The sequence below is a fragment of the Scylla paramamosain genome, chromosome 6 (assembly GCF_035594125.1).
Source record: "Scylla paramamosain isolate STU-SP2022 chromosome 6, ASM3559412v1, whole genome shotgun sequence".
Classification (NCBI taxonomy): domain Eukaryota; kingdom Metazoa; phylum Arthropoda; class Malacostraca; order Decapoda; family Portunidae; genus Scylla; species Scylla paramamosain.
In genome coordinates this window covers 15581997-15606996 of record NC_087156.1, presented here as the reverse complement: position 1 = coordinate 15606996, position 25000 = coordinate 15581997, and the positions used below count along the sequence as shown (strand labels likewise).

At 45.7% G+C, this 25000-nt stretch overlaps 1 long non-coding RNA gene across 1 annotated transcript in view; it reads left to right on the top strand.

The window, feature by feature from the left end:
• The window catches only part of LOC135101105 (uncharacterized), a 102824-nt gene extending 82977 nt beyond the window's left edge, over positions 1-19847 (top strand). The window contains exon 3 of the long non-coding RNA XR_010269026.1: positions 19351-19847. This is a non-coding gene — a long non-coding RNA (uncharacterized LOC135101105). The remainder of the gene's footprint in view (positions 1-19350) is intronic.
• Positions 19848-25000: the final 5153 nt, after the last annotated feature.

Sequence of the window (25000 nt, the reverse complement as noted above, 5' to 3'; positions counted from 1 at the left end):
GAGAGAGAGAGAGAGAGAGAGAGAGAGAGAGAGAGACGTTCATTACTAATTCTTATCTGTATTCCAGCAACTTTCATTCACCATATTTTTTCATTCATTGCTTCTCTACGTGCATAACCTGCTTAGTGACTTGTTTAGCAAGTGTCCAGTTATTCCGACGTTTATTTTGACCTTCCTCATTTCTTTCCACGTGTACAATTACCATTTTTCCCATAGGTGAGGGAGGAGGAGAAGGAGGCGATGGGGGTGGTGGGTTAGACAGGAGGGAGGCAAGGAGAGAGGTAAAAGAGAAGGGTAGACAAGGTGAGACTAGAAAAGAGGGAAGGAGTGCCTGGTTTTAAAAGTTTGATGCGTGGTATTCCATGTAAAATATTCTCTCTCTCTCTCTCTCTCTCTCTCTCTCTCTCTCTCTCTCTCTCTCTCTCTCTCTCTCTCTCTCTCTGTCTCTGTATCAACCAGTCTCCTTTTTGTTTATCATTTTCTAAAACATTCCTCGTCTTTCCTACTCCTTTCTTTTATCCAAGCCATACTTCTTATCCTCCCCCCTCTCTCTCTCTCTCTCTCTCTCTCTCTCTCTCTCTCTCTCTCTCTCTCTCTCTCTCTCTCTCTCTCTCTCTCTCTCTCTCTCTCTCCTCGTAAATCTCCTCCTCCCACTCTCCTTTCCCTCTCCCACACTCCCTTCCCTCTCGCCATACCCCCTTCCCTCTTCCCTCCACTCCCTCCACTCAAGCCTCTCGCGTGGAGGGGAATCCGAGAAACCAGTCACCGGCGCGCCACCCGAGGCAGAGGGCAGAGTTTTTCGGCTTTTTTTCAGGGGAATTTTTGTTATTCATTAGGCCCTTTGCGGTCACCATAGCTGGGCAGGACACGGAAGCCGCAAGGGACCAGGAGTGGATAATGAGGGTAGTAGTGGTGGTGGTGGTGGTGGTGGTGGTGGTAGATGTATATGGTGTGGTTATTATGGTGGTGATGGTGGCTGTGGTCATCATCTTCAGAATCTTTAGCTTGTTGTGGTGTGTATTGTGGTGGTGGTGGTGATGGTGGTGGTGAGAGTGGTAGTAGTAGTAGTTGTTGTTGTGATGGTAGTGGTGAAGTTAGCAGTAGTGGTGACGGCTCTGATGGTGATTCTGGCTGTCATCACCCACGGAAACTTTCTCTTGTGGTGATTGTGATGGTGATGAGGTAATTATGGTAATAGTTGTGGTGGTAGTGGTGTAGTTAGTAGTGGTGATTCTCGTGGTGGTGGTGGTGGTGCTAGTGATGATAGTGATTCTTCCTCTCATCTCTCTGTCATCTAGTAATTTTGTAATGGTGATTGTATGGTAGTGGTGATGGTGATAATGAAGCTAATAGTTGTGGCGATGGTGGTGATGGTTGTGGTGGTGGTGGTGGTGGTGGTGATGGTGGTGGTGGTGATTCTGCCTGTCCTCTCCTTCAGAAACACTCGTAAGGCCAGGTAAGGCCAGGGAAGAGAGAGAGGGGGGAGATTTGGGGTGAGGGGTGAGACGGGGTGCTGGCCTGGCTGCGTTGGGGGAAGGAGAGGGAACTAAAGTGACGGCTTCCTCTGTTTGTTTTGTGGCCGTCTTGTGTTTTGCTCTCTCTCTCTCTCTCTCTCTCTCTCTCTCTCTCTCTCTCTCTCTCTCTCTCTCTCTCTCTCTCTCTCTCTTTCTGGCGTTACTCTTTAAGATTAGACTTAATTTAGGAAAGTTTAATATCCATATGTATGTTTTTTTTTATTTCATTTTTTTTTTCAATCAGTTTATTTAAATTTTTCTATGTTCACATTTTTTTCTCTATATTTGTGTTGTATTTTTATGGGGGATTAGTTTCATTCGCTCTTAGATACTATATAAGTCTTCTTCTAATTTTAATGTATATTCTGGTTATCATTGAATCCTGCGTCCTGTTCTCTTCTAGTGTGTGTGGGAAGAGAAAGCATTATTTACGTGTGAACGCGTGTTGATGAAGAGTCTGCTCGTGAGAGAGAGAGAGAGAGAGAGAGAGAGAGAGAGAGAGAGAGAGAGAGAGAGAGAGAGAGAGAGAGAGAGAGAGAGAGAGAGAGAGAGTTAAATTGATCCTCTCATATCAATCTACATACAATATTTTATCATTAATAGATTTCCATGTCTCATTTCCTTCCCTTTCACCTACACTGCCTCTGTCGATTCCTCACACACACACACACACACACACACACACACACACACACACACACACACACACACACATTAGTATGCAGGACTGGGAAGGAACAGAGCAGAGGTCACCCCGGACGGTGGGCAGCAAGGGCGCTTGTTCTGCCACTGCGAGTGTCACCCCTACTCCCTCCCTCCCTCCCTCCCTCCCTCTCTCTCCCTTCCTCCCTCTCCCTTCCTCCCGCCTCTCTCCTCTCCTTCCCATCCCGTTCCTTTCTCTCTCTTCATCTCGTTCCTTCTTTTCTCTTCGTTCTTTCATTATCTTGTACCGTTAAAGTCCTTCTATTCTCCTTTCTTTTAATTTTTCTTCATCTCTTTTTATTCCTCTCCATTCATTTCTCTCTCTCCATCTTATTCCTTCTTTTCTTCCATTATTTTGTTCCGTTAAGATCTTCCGCCTATCCTTCTCTCTTTTATTTTTTTTTCTTTGTGTTATTGTTCTCTTTTCCTTTCCTTTCTATTGCTTTCTTTCTCTTCATCACATTCTTTTCTCATTGTCGTCTGTTCAGTATTTTCTTTCGCTAAGGTTTCACTCCTGTCCCTATCTTATTCTCTTTGCATCTTCGCCACCCTTCTTAATCTCTTTCTCTTTCTTTCTCTTTTTTTTCTCTTATTCATTTATATCTCCATTAGTTTTTTTCTTTATTATTTTTTTTATCTTTCTTTCCATACCGCTCTCTCTCTCTCTCTCTCTCTCTCTCTCTCTCTCTCTCTCTCTCTCTCTCTCTCTCTCTCTCTCTCTCTCTCTCTCTCTCTCTCTCTCTCTCTCTCTCTGTATCTATCTGTCTATCTATCTGTCTATCATAAAACCATGTTCCTTCTTGTCTCTTTCATTATTTCCTTCTTTCCCCGGGTTTCTCTTCTCCCTCCCTCTTCTCCTCCTCCTCCTCCTCCTCCTCCTCCTCCTCCTTCTCCTCCTCCTCCTCCTCCTCCTCCTCCTCCTCCTCCTCCTCCTCCTCCTCCTCTCCTCTCATTTATTCATTCCTAACTTCTTTATCTCTCGGTTTTATCTTCCTCACTTATTTCTATTTCATCAGCTTCCTTTCTTCCACCATTCCATCGTCTCACTCTTTCTACCTTTAACCTCCATCTCCTCCACCATCCCTCCACCTCTCGATCCACCACCACCACCACCACCACCTCCTCCTTCCTCTCTGATCTCGCCCGGCGTTCTTCTTCAGCATTCTTCCACTCTTGGCCTTTCCCCTCCTCACCCACTGATGCTCCTCTCACCTCTCCCCTTAACACGTACTGTTTCTTACGTCCATCCGCCTTGACCACTCGCATCCCGTCTCCCCAGCGCCATCGAATCCTAACTTACCTTTTCTATTGAGTGTTAACCGCTACCTGCTGCCTCAGTCCTTCTGTTGTCTATACCTTTAGCTCATTTTCTCTCGCACCGGCTTCCCTTCACCTGGCCATTAATGTCCTCTTCTCTGCTACCTTCACTTCTCTCTCTCTCTTTCTCTCTCCGTACTTTGGTCATTGGCGTGTCTGTGATTGCAAGTGGCGAAAGTTTGTAGATGAGATTGGAGGATGAGGGGGAGGTGGAGGAGGTGAAGGTGGAGGTGGAGATGGAGTAGGAGGGGGAAGAGGAGGATGTTATGAATTAAGGAGAATAGACACTAGGAAGAGGAAAGAAAGGAAGAAATGAGAAAGTACAGTATGAGAAAAATGAAAATGGGGAGATGGAGGAGGAGGAGGAGGAAGAGGAGGAGGGGGAGGAGGAGGAGGAGGAGGAGGAGGAGGAGGAGGAGGAAAAGAAAATAAGATGAAGGAGAGTAGGAGACATAGAAAAGAAAAATGAACCAGAAATTGAACTGAGAGAAATAAACCAGAAGAAGAAAAGAACAAGATAGAAACGAAAGAGAAAATAGGAAGTGATGCAGGAGAAAGAAGACAGAGAAGAGAAGCAAGAGGAGGAGAAGGAGAAGGAGGAGGAGGAGGAGGCGCCCTGGGAATGATGTCAGCTCCTTCCGTTGGTCCCGCAGCGTGAGAAGTGAGCGAGGAGCGAGGAAGGACCGACTCACCGCCGCCTGTAGTTCTCGTGTGCCCGTTTTTTGTGTCCTCGTTCCCCGCGCAACCCAAACATTTCCCCGTCGGTCAGCGCCGCTTTTATACTTTTTCCCCTTACTTCCTTACTTTCTTTTTAATTCTTAATGTACACCTATATAGTCACGCCGCGTTTTCACTCGTTTTTGTCTGTTTCTCTACAGCGGGTGCGTATAATTACTTCTCGTGATTGGATTTTCGTGGGTAATCTCGTCGTGTTTGGTCGCTTCTACGGGTCATCTTCCCCAGACTTTCCTGTCCACTTGTTTACTTGAGTCACGGCGGCCAGAGAGAGAGAGAGAGAGAGAGAGAGAGAGAGAGAGAGAGAGGTTGGGAGGGGAGGGTCATCGCCAGCTTCTGCCAGGTCGCATACCCCCCACAGGATCGTCCCCGCCGCCGTCACGCGCATCCTCCCTCCAACATTCCCCTCCCACGGACACCAGACCTCCTCCTGCACTCCAAATCATTCCCCAGACAAGAGCTTCCCTTCTTCCCCTCCCGCGGCAGCCCCCTCCTCTCGCGGCTGCCTCCCCAGCACGCCTCCGTCCGCCGGAATAGAAGAAATCCGCCATTCGCTGCACCTCCGAGAAATGAAAACACGCGAGCCAAAGAAAAAAAGGCTTCCCGGACTCTCACGATCAAATTAATTTTCCGTTTCCCACCGGCGGGTCAGGACTCCCGGGGGCCGCGCTGCCCGCCGTGGCAGGAGAGGAATTAAGAACTTCGCATAATTTAAGTTTTGATTGGGTTTTCAATCCGAGTAGTATTGTTTTTTTTTTTTCTCTTTCTCCTTCTTCTCATGTTTTCCTTCCGACGTGTAGTGTCTCACGTAACATAGAGAAAGGGTGAAAATTGTTTTGTATCTAATTACCCACGAACTGAAATGGAAGGGTTGCGTAAGACAGAAAGACAGCCACGCGCGCGCACGCACACACACACACACACACACACACACACACACACACACACACACACACACACACACACACACACACACAGAGAGAGAGAGAGAGAGAGAGAGAGAGAGAGAGAGAGAGAGAGAGAGAGAGAGAGAGAGAGAGAGAGAGAGAGAGAGAGAGAGAGAGAGAGAGAGAGCTACATGATGCAGCTCATTAATTAACCACGCTTGACCTTAACTGTTTGTTATCACGTGCTGCTTGATGCCGGCGTCCACCTTGGAACTATTAAGACTTCAGGCGAGTCAGGACGCTTATTAAGGCATAAACTGAAGAGGACTCGAGCAGAATTACCACCACGCGATACGCCGCCGATGAAAGAGGCTTGCGTCGAGTAACATTCCCCGGCCATGAAAGCAGTAACTAGGGCGATGCTTATCTTGATCTTATCGGACGCACCATCTCTTGTTTCCTGCTTGTGGGGATCAAGTCCGGTCTGATTTACTTCACAGACGTTGTGCGTGATGATTAAGCGATCGCTGCCAAGGTGCGCTGGACGTGGCCTGGGCAGACTTTATGCTGACTGACTGTTCAATGTGCAGAGAGAGGAGAAAGGAGAGGCAGGCAAAGAGAGAGGGGCCGGGAGGAGGGAGAGAAAGGAGGGAGAGGGTGGGAGAGACAAATGCAAATAAGATTTAGAGAAATATAATCAAATATCTCAGAATCAAGATTTGAGAAGGGAGTAAATCATAATCTTTCATTAAGACTGACTTGAATGATTGCAGCATCCCTCTTTGCACCACACCGCGCCACCAGGCCTGCATGTCTCATCTCTCTCTCTCTCTCTCTCTCTCTCTCTCTCTCTCTCTCTCTCTCTCTCTCTCTCTCTCTCTCTCTGCAGTGACAAGTTTTCAAGTTTTCATTGGTAAAAAAGATACACTTGAGCTGAGCATTAGTGGGAAAGATTTGCGGCTTGATTTGTGGCCAGTTTTTGCGTCGCGCTCATGTACTGTGGGGGGCTGTATGGGGCCAGGGTCATAAGGCTGCTGCTGCCGCTTGCGTGTAGGACAAGATAGGTCGTGCCGGGTTGATTGGGGGCACACGAGAGGCGCAGCACACACGTGGGGCAGCCGAGCTTTAAGCAAACTGTCTGCATTGCACATGTAAAGCGAGAAGTCTCCGTGGCCAGTTTTTTTCTTTCTTTTTTTTTTTTTTTCGTATCCCCTCGAGTCGAACTGTGAATGTGCAGGAAAATTTCAAGCTCATTGTCATTATCAGCAGCAGCCATCCGTGCACGAGAGAGAGAGAGAGAGAGAGAGAGAGAGAGAGAGAGAGAGAGAGAGAGAGAGAGAGAGAGAGAGAGAGAGAGAGACCTGCTTCCCTTCCATCTCCCTCTTCTTCCTCCTTCCCTTCACCCTCATTCTCCTCGTCCTCCTCCGGTTCCCACGCCTCTGAGTTAGTGCAGCGCTGTCTGGCAATCCTCACCCCTGGGACGCGGTCAGTAAGCAGCATTACATAAACGTTTCCTATTGTGTAGTCTTGGGCGCTCCTAGGTCACCCTGTGTACCTAGTTCCAGTCGAGCTCCTCTGCCTCGTCCTGGGTGTGGGAGGAAAGGATGCGCTGATCTGCCTTGTTATTATAATCTCCTTGGGAATATTGTGTTCTTAGCCGCTTTCTGTTCAAAGATCTTTGTGAGTGCCGTGTTCTGAATAAATCTGAAAGTGTGGAATAAAATTTAGTGGAGGGAGAGAGAGAGAGAGAGAGAGAGGAGAAAGAGAGGAGGAGGGACAAGTAAGAGTATGGAAATGCATACAGGTAGAGGAGTGACGGGATTAGAAATTGAGAGCAGCGAGGGAGAGAGAAAGAGGGGGAGAGAGTCAGGAAAGAGGAGGGAAGGACAGGCAGGTGGAGGAAGGGGAGTGAAGGAGTGTGAGAGTTCTCGGTCGTGAAGATGTGTATAAAATGCTTGTCTTTGTTATTTGCTGAATGTGAGAATGCTGAGGTCACGAGACTGAGAGAACTAGAGAAAGAACGGATGAAGGAGGAGGGAAAACATAACGTGTGTGTGTGTGTGTGTGTGTGTGTGTGTGTGTGTGTGTGTATGTGTGTGTGTCTGTGTACGTGTGAAAATATAACAAAAAACAGACAGTAGATGAAAAGAATGAACAGTTAGAGAGAGAGAGAGAGAGAGAGAGAGAGAGAGAGAGAGAGAGAGAGAGAGAGAGAGAGAGAGAGAGAGAGAGAGAGAGAGGATAATAAGAAAAAGAAAATCGAGGTCGAAACTGGAGACGGCGCCCTGACCTGCGTGATAAGCGAGCGGGAGGAACTGGTCGGCAGCGGGAGTGAGAATCCATGTAAGCGTGAGGCCGCGACACTGGATCCCATCACTACCAGGACCTCAAGGACCGCCCACCAATACTCTGCTCCTTGGCGTCCACGAACAGGAGAGATAGGAGCGAAAAAGTATGAAAGAGTAGGGAAATTGAGTAGAAAATCGGAAAATCCAGAGAGAGAGAGAGAGAGAGAAAGAGAGAGGAATATTGTGTAAAAGCAGTGAGTTAAGATATAAAAGAGGAAAACTGATAAAGAAATAAGTGGAAGGAAGGTAAAATCTATGAAAATTATGTAAAAAAACTGGAAGTCAAGAGAGAGAGAGAGAGAGAGAGAGAGAGAGAGAGAGAGAGAGAGAGAGAGAGAGAGAGAGAGAGAGAGAGAGAGAGAGAGAGAGAGAGAGAGAGAGAGAGAGAGAGAGAGAGAGAGAGAGAGAGAGAGAGAGAGAGAGAGAGAGAGAGAGAGAGAGAGAGAGAAGATATCGGTAACTTCCTGCACACTAGATAGATAAAATAGAAGGAAAGAGAAAAAACCCTAACAAATCAAGTGTTAATAAAATCTTAGAAGTTGTTTATACACAGATAAAACAGAAAGGCAAAGAGAACATTTATCAAAATCGCTTAGGTGAAAAAAAGAACAGCAACGAGTCGAGAGATAACAGATTGCTAGAAGCTGTATCCAACCAGTTTGAGATTGTTAGAAACTACACCAGTTCAGGTTACCGTTAGTAGTACAAAGCTTCCTTGAAAGTGACACCCACACAATAACGAAAACAAAAAGGAAAAAAGTTGCAGCCATTCATGTTTTAAAATCTACACCAGTCTCACTTTCTTTTGTTCTCAAGATTTGTTTTTTTTTTTTTTCCTCACGTGCAGAAGAGGACAAGGAGAAAGCTTGCAAACCCTGGCAGAAACGAAAGCTTGACTCTACCTCCCTCCAAAGTATTGAACTGAGAAAAAGCCTTCTATCGTCATATCGAAATTATGTGTCGCCGTCTTGTGTCTTCTCTCAGAATAGTAAAGGAAGTGTTTTTGTGTCCGGATGTGGTGGCTTCTGTTAACTGATCAGGAGGGGATCGCCAAGACGTAAATGAGAGTAGAAATACTGCCTGATAAGAGAGAAGCTGAAGACATAACTATTATAGCATCAATTTTGGAGTCTACTTTATACTGGTGTGGTTCTCTTTTGTTAACATTCAGTACATTGTAAAAGATTGTTTGCATGGACACCCAGGAATTTGAAATAAGGAATAGGAGGTTAATTTTTGTATTTTCTTGGTTAAGTAACTGAGGAAAGCTGTAGATGATGATGAATGAACAGTGAATGAGTAGATGTGAGAGAGAGAGAGAGAGAGAGAGAGAGAGAGAGAGAGAGAGAGAGAGAGAGAGAGAGAGAGAGAGAGAGAGAGAGAGAGATTCATATAACTTACACCAATCTGGCTTTCTTTTACCACATACCACCCTAGAAAAAAAGACAACCAAAACTCAGGAAACATTAAAGACTACATGTAAAAAGAGAACAATTTGAAGAGATACAAATTTTCCTAAGGCTTTCCAGTTTGAACCCCCAGGACCTCGTACCCGCCTGGAAAGTGATACCCGTGACCTCAAAAAAAGTAAAGAAGATAAAGATAGAAGGGAAGTAAAAAGGGGCGTAGAGGAAAAGGGATATACGTGGCGGTGTAGTTTTAAAAGTTTTACCGTTTGAACTCTCAACTGCCCTCCCAAAAAAGTGAAACCAGGGCGCAGAGAGAGAGAGAGAGAGAGAGAGAGAGAGAGAGAGAGAGAGAGAGAGAGAGAGAGAGAGAGTGGGGGAAGGGGAGGGGAGCGCTATTTTTCCGGTCTGAACTCCTCGCTCTCTACTCCTTTCCCATGAATAAAAAAAAAAAAAGAAAAATAGAAAACTCCTGATTTGAGGTAATTTTGCCCCATGAAAAAATGTACTTGTTACTCTCCGCTCCTTTATTTCTCGCTGGTACGTAAAATTAGACGAACCATAAAAGTACTAGTAACACACCTTAATCTTTTTTATGTGGGGATAGTACGTGGAACTGAGCCACTCATAAATACACACTATAGGTACTCGTAGTTAACACCGCCGCTTCTCTGTCTGGAAGTTGGAATTGTACTACCCATAAATGTAGCCTAGTTACCACCCTCAGTCTTCCTTCTTTGAGTCCTTCATTGCGACCAGCCTTCCCAGCCATCATCATCTCCCTTGATATCCCACATTACCTTACGGAATGCCACACTTAGGCTTCAGTTATCGACTCTTACATCTCCGTTGACCCCCGATACAAGCTGATAATTGGTGATAACTACACACATTCACAATACCGCCAAGTCGTTCTTAGTCGCCTGTTTGATGTTTTTTTTACTCCCCGTCAGCCTTGCAGTTCAGCCCTCCGCATTTGCCTTCACATATCCCCAGCAGGAGAAAGCAGAGGATGGTCGTGCTCTGAGCCTCGTCTTAGTCCTCCCCTGCAGACAGGTTGAGAATCTTAAGCTGAGTGCGTCTGAGTTTTATCTTCGATACTGCGACGCTGGTTGATTGCTCTCTCTCTCTCTCTCTCTCTCTCTCTCTCTCTCTCTCTCTCTCTCTCTCTCTCTCTCTCTCATACAGGCAGTGAAGTTTCTCCTTTTTTTCCGTGTCTCGTGCACAATTCGAGTTCCTTCGTAACTTTTTGGTTTGCCTCGATGTCGAAGTCAAGTTTTTATTCCTTGTACGTCTTAAGGCAAAAGCTGAGTTCACTTCATGCAAAGCGTTTTTTTGTACCTCAGAATGACCTTCCGGGTGTCTCCCGCTGTAGGCCGGGCGTCGCTTCCTGTGCCTTCTGGCCTAGGAGTCAAGAAAGCCAGTATATTCAGTCTCTAAATGGCCGCTGAAGAAATGTACACAGGAACGCAAGGAAGGAGCAACAGAGAGCAGTAAACACGTTAGCTCAGGGGAGGCTGTTTGTGATCAACTACGCTATCTAATCTAGAGCAAGGGATGTGGAATAGTAAAGGCGAATCCTCCTTCAAGAAGACCTGCCGTTGTGGTTGTAAATCAAACAAGTGAAGCTTAACATGACTCCCCAATATTATTATTATTATACAGAAAGCAGAGTTGTTATGCTCCGGTAGATTTACCCTTCTCGTAAACTGGTGAGTTCAGTTATAGATATGATTCCTATCTAATGATCAGTATCGTAGATCGCAGTACACGGCCCACTGCTGCGCCGGGTCGACCCCAGACAAGCTACTGCTGCTGTGGTGTTGAAAAGAGAGGAGTGCCGCCTGTGTGGTCCAGATTTCAGATGCACAGAGTTCCTCGGTGCAGAAAGTTAGCATGGTCTGATCTGTGTCACATAAATAGTTTTTTTTTTTTTTTCTGAACGTGCACTGTACCCAAGCTTCTTTTCAATGGGTGTTCATGCATGGGAGGAGTGTTTCGTGAATATGAACATGTTAAAAATTCTTCAATTAGTAGAAATATAAAGATAATAAAAATAATAGTGCTCACCACAAATTTCTCTCTCTCTCTCTCTCTCTCTCTCTCTCTCTCTCTCTCTCTCTCTCTCTCTCTCTCTCTCTCTCTCTCTCTCTCTCTCTCTCTCCACCCGTAACTCTCTCTCTAGCTTCCTCTCCAGCTGGGCCTCACCTCCCCGCCCACCCAGGAGACCCAGCCGGTGCTCCCCAAACTTTTAATCACTCATACAAGTGGTGAAACTTCAGCACGTGGGGGCCCTCAGCGGAAAGGTGGGCGCGGTGGGGGGCGGTCATGGCGCTGTAGTGATGGCAGTGGTGGTGGTAGTAGTAGTAGTAGTTAGTAGTAGCAGTAGTGGTAGTAGTTGCTGTAGTAGCCGTAGTAGTAGTAGTAGTAGTAGTAGTAGTAGTAATAATAGTATTGTAGTAGTAGTAGTAGTAGTAGTAGTAATAATAGTATTGTAGTAGTAGTAGTAGTAGTAGTAGTGGTGGTGGTGGTGGTAGTAATACTTAAGTTCTTATGTTTATGTTCTAGTAGTAGTAGTAGTAGTAGTAGTAGTAGCTGTTGTTGTTATTGTCTTATATTACAGGTAGTGGTGGTGGTTGTGGTGGCAGTGGTGGGGGTGGTGGTAGTGGTGGTGGTGGTGATGCTAGTGGAGGTGGTCGGATTGGTGTTGAACGGTGAGTAACAAATCTTGTTTTGAGAGTAGACTGCTATTGAGCTGGTGATAATGCGTGGCCGTGGTGGTGATAGTGCAGGTGGTGATGGCTTACAAGCGAGAGATAATAGTGGTGGTGGTGATGGTGTAGGTAGTGGTGGTGATGGTGACGATGATGGTGATGGTGACGATGATGGTGATGCTTTAAGACGATAATGACAGTACTCTTCCTTCGATAATTGTGGTGTTAGCTTAAAATTGTAATCTCTCTCTCTCTCTCTCTCTCTCTCTCTCTCTCTCTCTCTCTCTCTCTCTCTCTCTCTCTCTCTCTCTCTCTCTCTCTCTCTCTCTCTCTCTCTCTCTCTCTCTCTCTCTCTCTCTGTGTGTGTCTTGTTCTCGAGGTGACTGATAGATACGCTTCATCAGCCTCCTGTCGCTGCGTCACACACTACATGAAGAGGCAGTAGACACCTGCCGAAACGATAATTACTCCCAGTGAGATCTAAAGCACTGTTCAGGGGGTGCTGTGAACTTATCATTAAACCCAGCTGTGACCTCACTGAACATTTCCCTTTGTGTCTCACAACACAAGGGGGCAGTCACAGCCTGCCCTCTAAAGACAACTCTCTTCCTCCACACAGAACTACAAGCACCTAATAACACACACACCCTTCACTCAAAAATTTTAAAATCATGGCAACTCCTACACCAGCTTCAGAGTCCCTATCTGGGGAGGGGACCATAAATGTCCCCAGGTCGGACTGCCTTTCCGTCGATGAACCGAAGTGTCTTGACACCCCCCTCAACTTTTTCTTCATTAACTTCTGCAACATTCGCAGTCTAAGATCTAATTTTCAATCTGTAGAACACCACCTCTCCTCTTCTAAACCTCATCTTCTTTTCCTCACTGAAACTCAGGTGTCTGAAGCAACTGACAGTAGCTCCTTTTCTGTTCCCTCCTACTTTCTCTATCCTCATTTTCGATCCAAAGCTGGATGCTGCGTTTATGTGTGCAGTGACATAACCTGCTCTCGTGCCCACGCTCTTGATTCTTCCGAGTTTTCCACCATCTGGCTACGACTACAGAGTCATTCTCATACTAAATTTATCTGTGCTGTATACCTCTCTCCTAACTCCTCTGACTATAAGAAATTCTTTGACTACTTAACTTCCAAAGTGGAGCACATTCTGACCCTCTTCCCTTTTGCAGAGATCTCCATTCTAGGAGACTTCAATGTTCACCACCAGCTTTGGCTTTCCTCTCCCTTCACTGACCATCCTGGTGAACTAGCCTACAACTTTGCTATCCTCCATGACCTAGAGCAATTGGTGCAACACCCTACTCGTATTCCTGACCATCTTGGAGATACGCCCAACATTCTTGACCTTTTCCTGACCTCTAATCCTTCTGCTTATGCTGTCACCCTTTCTTCTCCGTTGGGCTCCTCCGATCACAATCTCATATCTTTATCTTGTCCTATCACTCCAATCCCTCCTCAGGATCCCCCTAAGCGAAGGTGCCTCTGGTGTTTTGCCTCTGCTACTTGGGGGGACCTGAGGAAGTATTTTGCTGATTTTCCTTGGAATGACTACTGCTTCTGTGTCAGAGACCCGTCTTTGTGTGCTGAGCGCATAACAGAAGTGATAGTGTCTGGCATGGAGGCGTACATTCCTCACTCTTTTTCTCGTCCTAAACCTTCTAAACCTTGGTTCAACACAGCTTGTTCTCATGCTATACATGATAGAGAGGTGGCCCACAAAAGGTACTTAAGCCTTCCATCACCAGAATCTCATACACTTTATATTTCTGCCCAAAACCATGCCAAGTCTGTTCTCCAACTAGCCAAAAACTCCTTCATTAACAGAAAATGTCAAAACCTTTCAAGATCTAACTCCCCTCGTGATTTCTGGCATCTAGCCAAAAATATCTCCTATAACTTTGCTTCTTCTTCTTTCCCTCCTCTACTTCAACCAGATGACACCACTGCTATCACATCTATTTCTAAAGCTGAACTCTTTGCTCAAGCCTTTGCTAAAAACTCTACCTTGGACGATTCTGGGGTTGTTCCTCCCTCTCCTCCACCCTCTGACTACTTGATGCCACGTATTAAAATTCTTCGCAATGATGTTTTCCATGCTCTCGCTGGCCTAAACCCTCGGAAGGCTTATGGACCTGATGGGGTCCCTCCTATTGTTCTCCGAAAGTGTGCCTCCGTGCTTGCACCTTGTCTAGTCAAACTCTTTCAGCTCTGTCTGTCAACATCTACCTTTCCTTCTTGCTGGAAGTTTGCCTACATTCAACCTGTTCCTAAAAAGGGTGACCGCTCTAATCCCTCAAACTACCGTCCTATTGCTTTAATTTCCTGATTATCTAAAGTTTTTGAATCTATCCTCAACAGGAAGATTCTTAAACATCTATCACTTCACAACCTTCAATCTGATCGCCAGTATGGGTTCCGTCAAGGCCGCTCTACTGGTGATCTTCTGGCTTTCCTTACTGAGTCTTGGTCATCCTCTTTCAGAGACTTTGGTGAAACTTTTGCTGTTGCCTTGGACATATCAAAAGCCTTTGATAGAGTCTGGCACAAAGCTTTGATTTCCAAACTACCCTCCTACGGTTTCTATCCTTCTCTCTGTAACTTCATCTCAAGTTTCCTTTCTGACCGTTCTATTGCTGCTGTGGTAGACGGTCACTGTTCTTCTCCTAAATCTATTAACAGTGGTGTTCCTCAGGGTTCTGTCCTGTCACCCACTCTCTTCTTATTATTCGTTAATGATCTTCTAAACCAAACTTCTTGTCCTATCCACTCCTATGCTGATGATACCACCCTGCACTTTTCTACGTCTTTTCATAGACGTCCAACCCTTCAGGAGGTAAACATATCACGCAGGGAAGCCACAGAACACCTGACTTCTGATCTTTCTAAAATTTCTGATTGGGGCAGAGCAAACTTGGTATTGTTCAATGCCTCAAAACTCAATTCCTCCATCTATCAACTCGACACAACCTTCCAGACAACTATCCCCTCTTCTTCAATGGCACTCAACTGTCCCCCTCTTCTACTCTGAACATCCTCGGTCTGTCCTTTACTTATAATCTGAACTGGAAACTTCACATCTCATCTCTAGCTAAAACAGCTTCTATGAAGTTAGGTGTTCTGAGACATCTCCGCCAGTTTTTCTCACCCCCCCAGCTGCTAACTCTGTACAAGGGCCTTATCCGTCCATGTATGGAGTATGCTTCACATGTCTGGGGGGGTTCCACTCATACTACTCTTCTAGACAGGGTGGAATCAAAAGCTTTTCATCTCATCAACTCCTCTCCTCTAATTGACTGTCTTCAGCCCCTCTATCACCGCCGCAATGTTGCATATCTAGCTGTCTTCTACCGCTATTTTCATGCCAACTGCTCTTCTGATCTTGCTAACTGCATGCCTCCCCTCCTTCTGCAGCCTCGCTGCACAAGACTTTCTTCTTTCTCTCACCCCTCTTCTGTCCACCTCTCTAATGCAAGAGTTAACCAGTATTTTCAATCATTCATCCCTTTCTCTGGTAAACTCTGGAACTCCCTGCCTGCTTCTGTATTTCCACCTTCCTATGACTTGAATTCCTTCAAGAGGGAGGTTTCAAGACACTTATTCATCAATTTTTTACTATTGCTTTGAGCCTTTTATGGAACTGGGATTTCAGTGGGCATTTTTTTTATTGTATTTTTGTTGCCCTTGGCCAGTGTCCTTCCAACATAAAAAAAAAAAAAAATCACTTGAGTATAAATGCCACTTGGTTTGGTTTGCGTCACAATGCGTCGTTTCACCTCACGTCATATCTAGAAGTATTTATTATTATTATTATTTATTTTTTTTTTTTTTTGCACATTAATCTTTTACTTTCTCTTGACGTCACGCACGGTAAAATTTATTCTTGCCTGCTCACCTCATTTCTCGTCACATGAGGTCAGTTTATTCCCCTCCGCATCATGAAACACATTTATTTTCTGTTATCCATCAGCGTTTTTTTACTTGAGTCACTTCACGTCACGTCACGTCATGTCACGTCACGCTGCACATCTTCGAGTCACACTACTGTCTCGACTCATCTGCTTTCATCCATCATTACCTCTCCACTTTTCCTTCTGGTTTATCATTACTTTATTCTTTCAGTTTTGACTCAAATTTATACCTTACAAGAACGGGAACACACACACACACACACACACACACACACACACGCACACACACACGCACACACACACACACACACACACACACACACACACACACACACACACACACACACACACACACACACACACACTTCCCTTCCTACCTCACTTTCCTGCTCCCCACTTTAATACAACAGGTATTTTCCCCTGCTGAGAGAGAGAGAGAGAGAGAGAGAGAGAGAGAGAGAGAGAGAGAGAGGAGAGAGAGGAGAGAGAGAGAGAGAGAGAGAGAGAGAGAGAGAGAGAGAGAGCAGTCAGAAAAAGGACTATTGAGTAAACCACTACCCAGCGAAGAAGCAACATTGTAAGGAGAGAGGAAGAAGGAACGGCAGAGAAGCGAGAGAGAGAGAGAGAGAGGGAGAGAGAGAGAGAAGAGAGAGAGAGAGAGAGAGAGAGAGAGAGAGAGAGAGAGCAGCTGAAGGAATGAACGGCCAGTACACCAAACCACACAACAAAATCATTATGTAAACGTCAGTCTGTGTTAGCCCTGACGCGGCTGCCTTGCGAGGCTAATTACTATTTTGAAGTTCAGTTATAACCAGAATGTATGGTAGGTGCTGCAAGGGCTGGGTTGGGCTGGGCTGGGCAGGGCTGGGCTGGGAAGGGAAGGGGTGAGTGGGGTGATGGGGTGTCAGGGGTGAGGAGGTTGGAGGCTGGACGGCAGCATGCGGTGGTTAGGTAATAAGCTATTTAAGGAAGGATATGTTGCTGCTCTCTCTCTCTCTCTCTCTCTATCTCTCTCTCTCTCTCTCTCTCTCTCTCTCTCTCTCTCTCTCTCTCTCTCTCTCTCTCTCTCTCAGCGTCAGTGGTCCGTGTTTCATAAGTGGCATTCAGTTACGCGAGTGTCAGTCCCGTGGCGCTTAGGAAGGTAATAGGGGAATACTTAATGTGATTAAACTATCTTCCTTCGCATTTACGGTAAGAAGTGCAAGCGATTTTTTTTGTGGCTGGACCTTTTTAGAGTACATGTAGCGTTTACCTTTTAATTATTATGGAGCATTTTCCTGCAGTCCTCATCATAACCTCATTTCCCCCTTTGTCGTTGGTGAGTAAGTGGTTGGGAAGGCTTGCAGGAGGGAGAGAGGGAGGGAGGGATAAAAAATAGAGCAAAGATATTAGCCATTTTATAGTAAATGAATAAAAAAAGCGGATAAAAACTCTTCTCTCAACGTAAGAAACAGGAGTGTCCTTAACGGAATTGATAAAACTTCCTGCAAATTATAAAGATTCCTGACATTTATGTGGAGGAGAATGTAAAAAGATAAACACCCCATCGCGCTGAATTAAATAAAACCTCCCCCGCCGGACAAACTAAAGCAGCGGTTACCAAAAAGAGAAGAAAACAACAACAAAAAAAAAATCTACCTGAAAATAGTTTATATTATTGAATATTGAATACAACTTGCCACGCTGGAATTTGTTAAAAGCTTCTAATACAACAGTCGACTAATGATAATAGTAATAATAGGAGGAAGAAGAAGAAAAAAAGTGTACCTGAGGGGCGCTGGAGTGTGTGTGTGTGTGTGTGTGTGTGTGTGTGTGAGAGCGTATGTATGTTTACCCCTGTCCCTCGCCGCTCTGACACCACCATCACGACCCTGGCAGGCTGTTGACGCAGGACACCCTTACACCACTCCACCTCCTATTACCTTATACCGTTCATCGTCGCCAGATACAACCCCGCGGGAGGCGAGTGGCGGCGTGCATGGGCCGCCACTCTCTGAGGTGCTGGGGCAGGACGCCGTGGGAGGCTCCGCTAGGCACCGCGGCATCGATCACGGCGGGGGACGCTATCTGTGGCAGGATCGCACGTAATTGTCGCCAGCACAGTTCACCGCAGCATATCTCAACGGCAGATAACGAGGCTGACCTTGGTATCGCGGCCATCACTCCTCACTCAGTCTTCTCAAACTCTCTCTCTGTCTCTCTCCGTCCCAGCCTCGCTCCTCGCCTTGTCTATTTTTTTTTTTTATTTCCTTCTCTCCCACACTTCATTTCTCGCTCACGCCTTCTTTTGCGTTTTTCATGTATTTTTGTTATTGAAGTTACTTTTTTTATTTTATTCATACAGTCACTTTCTTTTATTTTCTCTATTTCTTCACTCCGGCGCTTATACATTTTCCAATTATCCGTCCTTTCATTCTTTCATCCTTCCCTCCCTTCTTCCTTCATTCCCTCCCTCCTTCCTTCCTTCCTTCGTTCCTTCCTTCCTTCCTTCCTTCCTTCCTTCCTTCCTTCCTTCTTTCCTTCCTTCCTTCCTTCCTTCCTTCCTTCCTTCCTTACCTTCAGTGTTATCTTCCTTTGCCTCCTACTTTTATTTTACTTTCTCTCTCCCTCACTTTTTTTTTTTCTTTATAGCTCACTTTTCTTACTTTGTCTCTTTTGTCTGTTCTCCTCTTCCTCCTCCTCTTCCTCCTCCTCTTCCAGGACAGGTTTCTCCAGCGTGTCAGCTACTTAACCTTTCCTACATTTCTCCTTTAAACTCCCTCCTCTTCTCCGCCTTCCTTATTCACCTCCTTACCTCCATCACGGCGCCCCTTCGTCCTCCGCTCCTCCCTCCCTATACTTCTCTGCCTGCCTTTTCATCCACCATAGGCATTTCACTCGCCCAGATGAGCTCGCCCCCTGCTGCGGGCGGCGTGGCAGGGCTGGGGGACGCTGGATGATGTAGGGGTGGGCTTAAGGGCGCCACCGAATACCTCTAGGCTGAACACGCTAGTGAATAAAAGGGAGAAAGTAGCAAAATAAGAAGGGACTCGAGGGGGAAATCTGAAACTCCCATCATTTAACGTTTTTTTTTTTTTCTTTAGCTGTGGTGTGTGTGTGTGTGTGTGTGTGGCCTGGATGAGGGACGCACGCGGCTTCAGGGAGTGACGTCAAGGAAGTTTCTCCATTAAGGTCTGAGTTGCGTGGATGCTTAATGTTATCAGTTTCCGCGTAATTGAACTCAGTACGTTTAAGTGATTATTATTATTATTATTATTATTATTATTATTATTATTATTATTATTATTATTATTATTATTATTATTATTATTATCATTATTATTATTATTATTATTATTATCATTATTATTATTATTATTATTATTATTATTATTATTATTATTATTATCATTATTATCATTATTGTTATTATTATTATTATTATTATCGTTATTATTATTATTATTATTATTATTATTATTATTATTATTATTATTATTATTATTATTATTATTATTATTATTATTATTGCTATTATATTTATTATACATGTTTTTTTTTTTTTTTTCGGTGGTAAATATTGATGGTTGAGTGTTTAATTGATACCACTGAGTATGTTTTTTCGCATCGACATTTACAAGCTGTTTGCTCTTTCACTGTTGTACAGGCGTGGGAAATTTAAAGGATAAATGGTTTTCCTTGACATTAAGAGCATCAGGACTTGATTTCTGTAGCCCTCGAGGCCTTGACAACTCCCTTCACGGGCTTCGATGTGCTCAGAGCAGCTGCCAAGTGTCCAATTACCTTCCCTTCTCCTGCAGGGCCGCTCGCCACCAGCGCCGAATGCCACTGAGGGCAGGCAGGTATCGGCCACATCTCAGCGGAGAGGCGGGAGGCTGCGGCAGTAAGCTTGGTTTGCTAATTAGGCTTCAGCCTCCCTCTGAAGCGGCGATCCAAAGCAATCATGCTCAAGGATCATAATTGCTGGCTTGAATATGATTTTATCACACCTGGAGGCGACTCTAAGCTGTGTTGTCAGCATAACGTGGCCTCGAGGACTGTGTTCACCCGTGCAGCTGGAACAGCCAAGGCAGCCGTGTAATTATTTCTATTAAGCCTCTCATATCACTTGAAGTGTTTCAAGAAAAGAAATAAATTGGCCCCTGTTTGGAAAGTCTTCTCTTTCTTTTACTTCTTTTTGTAAGGGCAGATAAGTGGGTTATGTTTTTTCTCTCCTTTCTTTTTCTTTACCACTGTTGCCAACTTCCTTTACTTTATAAAAAAAATATATATATTTGCCTCGTGAAAGATTTTTAAAGATTGTTCTTTATTTAATGTTTCCTCTCATGAGTCATCAGGCCAGAGTAAGAGAGGACAACCCTTGCCTCTTACCTCACCTCATGCCTCCTTCGACTTGCACCTTTTCCTACCTGAAAGCAGATGCGTGTTTGTGAAATCTACTATTTGGGGGTCACTAGTCGGGTACTTCATCAAAATATAAATAATCTATATATCCAATTTAAGAATCAAGCAGTTGCAGAAGACAGGGTTATTTAGAAGGAGGCTGCGAGTGTGGGAAAATTCGAGCAAGAAGCGAAGTTAAATCTAAGAGTCATCACGGGGAGTTTAGGTTACCGAGACTCATCGCTGCATCCTTAGGGCGTGATGGAGGTGACGGGCGGCCTCCTTCAACAGACAGGCAGAGGAGGAGAGCGTAGCGGCCTCATACAAGTCAGGTGGTCCTTCATTAGCGTCGCTCTCATCTCCCCTTCACCTCGCGCCCCGTGAATGGGTAATGATGCGTCCTGTTAATTAGTGCTCTGTTTGTATCCTCCAGTAAATCAAGGGTGTTGCAGGGACTGGTCTGCCCTCTGCGCCCACGTACAACATTCCTCTTGTTTTTGTTACTCTGTTGCTGTATGTTCTCTGTTCTCTTTTTTTTCGTGGTGTCCTCCTGCTCCTCTTTCTCCCCCTTTCTCCTCTGATTCCATCACCCCACGAGGCCCTCCTACTGAGTCTCCAATAAGCTAGACCTGAAAATGCCTGTATGTTTGGCGAAGGGACAGCACACACACACACACACACACACACACACACACACACACACACACACACACACACACACACACACACACACACACACACGAAATATTTAGCACGTCCATACGCAGACAGGCAGGCATGCAGACAAATAAACCGCGTGAGATAAGTAGTTACACTGTAAATACTCGTATATGCATAGCAAATTGGAAGGGAAAATGAACCAACATGGCATACACACAAATACACGTCATACCTACATACATGCATTCATACATACATATGTGGAATATACATAGAGCTAGACCAAGTGACCATAAAGTAAAACAAACACGAGAGAGAGAGAGAGAGAGTGAGAGAGAGAGAGAGAGAGAGAGAGAGAGAGGATGAGAGAGAGAGAGAGAGAGAGAGAGAGAGAGAGAGAGAGAGAGAGAGAGAGAGAGCAGGTAGGCAGGCAGGCAGGCAGGCAGACAAGCAAAATTATGAAACGTAGATAACGGAGGGAGTAATAAATTCTCGTCATGTGCAGTTACGTAACGACCTTCTATTCTGCACACGCTTCGCTTAAACCCACCAGGACACAACAGATACAAGAACACTCGAGAAATAACGATCCGACACACATGAGGAGGAGGAGAAGAAGAAGGAGGACGAGCAGGAGAGAGAGAGAGAGAAAGAGAGAGAAGGTACAGTACACCTTACCTAGCCACATGTAGACTCAACCTATATAGTCCCGTGAGGTGAAGTGAATGAAGCCCAGAGTGAAGGCTTACCTGCAGCACTCAGGGGGATAATGATTCAGTCAACAAAAAGCACGAGTCACAGACTTGAACTTCCCGAGGCAAGAGGCAAAATTCAACACCGCCAGACACACCGAAAGTAGTTGACAGCGTATGAACTGTTGACTCGGGCACAGTAAAACACCATTAATGAAGGCGCTGATCGAGGATACTCTTTCACAGTGCCATAAAGGACCATTGTCAGCCCTTTACGCCACTCACACATCACACACACACACACACACACACACACACACAGGCTCCCATCTCGTCCACTAAAAAGGAAGATTTAGTTTCAGCACACCTTTCCCTCGTCTCTCTCTCTCTCTCTCCTCTCTCTCTCTCTCTCCTCTCTCTCTCTCTCTCTCTCTCTCTCTCTCTCTAATCCTCTCATTTTCATATACTTTAATTTCGCCATGCGCACTTTTCCTTCCCTCATTTCCTTCGTCTCTATTTCTCCTCACATTCCCTCTCCTTTTCCTACATTTTAATTTTACTGCCCCTTTCCCGCTTCTCTCTCGTTTCCCTCGCATCCTCCTCTACTTTTCCTGCATCCACTGGTGACATCACCGCGCCGCCTGCCTCTCTGGGCCGCGCTCTGACATCACGACCCCGGTAAGAAACAAATGATAGGCAAAATATGTCTGAAGAATGATACGCGGAGCAAAACCCAGCGTGATGGATTGCCGGGGCCGCCTCGGAGTATAATTGTTCGTGGAGAGCGACTTCTACACCATTATTTAATTATCTTGTCATGTGGACGTGGGCAGAGATGGGGAAAGATCAAAAAGCGATAATGGCGAGGCAAATTACCAACGAGAGAAAAGTCTTGGGGCGAGTCGCGGAAAAGAGGGTGCCGCGTGAACCCTGTGTGGCCGGCCGCTGGCTGCTCCGCCTTGCCTTCCCGTCCCGCTGTTCTCATTTTGTTGTTGTGCTGCTGTGGGTTATGTTGGTGGTGGTGGTGGTGGTGGTGGTGGGTGTCGCGTCTAGTTCTCTGCTCACCCCCTTCTTCCTCCACCTCCACCGCCCACCTGCCAACCTCCACTGCCCACCTGCCTACCTCATTGCCTACCTACACCCTTTAACTTTTTTCCAGCAGTATCAAGTCTCCCGGAGCCTCCCGTGACATCGGGAGTTTTTCCAGCATTTTTGTTTCCGCGTCTGAATGGAAACGTTGGTGTTGTTGTTCGTTTGGATAATTATGCGTCACGTCACCATTCCTCGCCAGGTACTGAGGGATAATAGTTATGCCCACCTGTGCTTGCGGTAATGAATACTCAAGTAGGCTTTTCATGGAACACCAGGCAGGAATGCAGTGCGGGGCAAGTTTTTGAACGGTGTCAAATTCAATGACACTGAGTAATGCACTACATATAAACACTGCATTAAAGACCGGCAATTAGGGAGACTACACTCGGCCGAGGAACGAAAGCATTTAGTATTTGGCCGCCGACACTAATAACACACGCATTGAGGTTGAGACAAAGCCTGTTGGGGGAGCCTGTTGTGGCGGCATGGGTGATGACTCTACCACACACACACACACACACACACACACACACACACCACACACACAAACACACACACACACACACACACACACACAGACACACAGGCTTTATAGATGCCTTCAGCCGCGCATACGGACCCAGCAGCTTTCTATTTTACTCTTACTCTATTTACGTTCCCTAACTCCTCACAGTCGAGGCGTAATCGATCTTACGGCAATGGCGGAATGGAATATGTGTCAGGACTAATAATTTGTCCGTCAGTCATACGACTTTCACTCACTTACTTTCTCGTGTTTTCTTCCTTCTCGCCATTCTCGGTCGCCGCCGCTGCTTTTGTTCCTCCGCGTGTAAGGAGCGCCCGGCAAACGTACTCTATCACTTCCCCTTTAAAGGTTTTCACCACCACCCCTTGTTGTGCTTGTGCCTCACGTAGAGTACATCGTAGAGATTTACAACGGGGGCTCCCAGAGGCTTCAAGTGTTCTGCTTATTACTGTGGATGTTAACTTTTATGAAGAATGAATGGTGTTTTCTTTTTTTTTTTTTTTTTTTTAAGTATATTGATATCTGGCAGTTACGTATTGATTTCTTCGCTTCTCTTTCTCCTTGCCTCTCTTTCACAAGTCTTTACACTTGTTTTCCCTGTGCTCGTCTATGAGTTTTTTCTTTCTCTGCTTCACTCTTCATTAACTCCTGAGCTCCACTGCCAGTCCCTCCATCACAGTCTCTATCCATCCGTTTTTTTTTTCTTTTTTACTTTGTTTATATTATTTTACTTTCCTTGCTATCCTTTTTTCTTTTTTTTTGAGTGTTCCCTACTTTTCCCTCACCTATCCTTCTTTTCCCCTTCCTTTCCCTTTCATTTTTGTTATTTTTTATCATCTTTCGCTGTCTTCCTTCTCCCAACAAAGAGAAAGACGATCACAAATAAAAAAAAAAAAGATAATTGCAGCACAAAATTATAAATGTAAAAAAAGACATTGCAAATTCCCCCCCCTCTCTCTCTCTCTCTCTCTCTCTCTCTCTCTCTCTCTCTCTCTGGAAAAGTCACCTTCGCTGGGAAAACAGGAGCAACAAAGGTCACATCTTGAGGAATGCCACCCACCTACCACAAAATCTTAATATATTTAGCTTCTCTTTTACGCTTAAATGAGTTCATGACGTCAGCAGGTTACTGCCTCAGATTGTTTACATGTGCGGGCGAGGGTGGGGTGGAGTCCTGTCCTGAGAGAGAGAGAGAGAGAGAGAGAGAGAGAGAGAGAGAGAGAGAGAGAGAGAGAGAGAGAGAGAGAGAGAGAGAGAGAGAGAGAGAGACGCGTCAATCCGTCAGTCAGTAATCCGTATTTGTCGTCAGGTAGTCAGTAAGTGTCAGCCACGGGACGGTTTCCTTCAGGGGTTCTTCTTGTGTCCTCCTTCACCTGCCCCTCCTTTCCTGGCTCAGGGAGGGACGTGTCACTCCGGTTTTCTCCTTTGGCTGTTCCCTTTTTCGTGGTGCGGTGCGAGGTGCCCCAGCCAGCCAACCAGCCAGCCAGCCAGCCAGCCAGCCAGCCAGCCACTCTTACCGGGACGCTTACAATAGACTACCTTGGTCGCGCTACAAAAGTTTGCCTCTTATCTTTCTTCCCGGACGAGTTTCAAACACATACACGCACACGCACACACACAACATACACACGTACACATTCACACAACCTTATACCTCACAAGGTTTATTCAGTTTATTCACACAGTTTGACCTCTGATCCCCCCACCCCCCCCCCCGCGACCTCTCAATAGGCAGGGAGAAGGGAGGGTCATCGGTCAGCCAGGTCACCGCTGTTCCTAAATACATCTTGAGTTTGGATCCTTATCGTCTTCGCTTAATCACCTTTTACTTCTCCGGCAAGCATTCCCGCGTGTTGTTTGTTGGCGGGGGTCGAGTACTTGGTGTCATCTTTATCTCATGCGCCACGCTCTGTCTGTTTGTCTGCCTTCCTACCTGTCTGTCCGTCTGTCTGTCTGTCTTGTTTGTTCATCAGCGTTCCTCTCTCCTCCGGGTAGATAGATATGTGCTCTCTCTCTCTCTCTCTCTCTCTCTCCTCTCTCTCTCTCTCTCTCTCTCTCTCTCTCTCTCTCTCTCTCTCTCTCTCTCTCTCTCTCTCT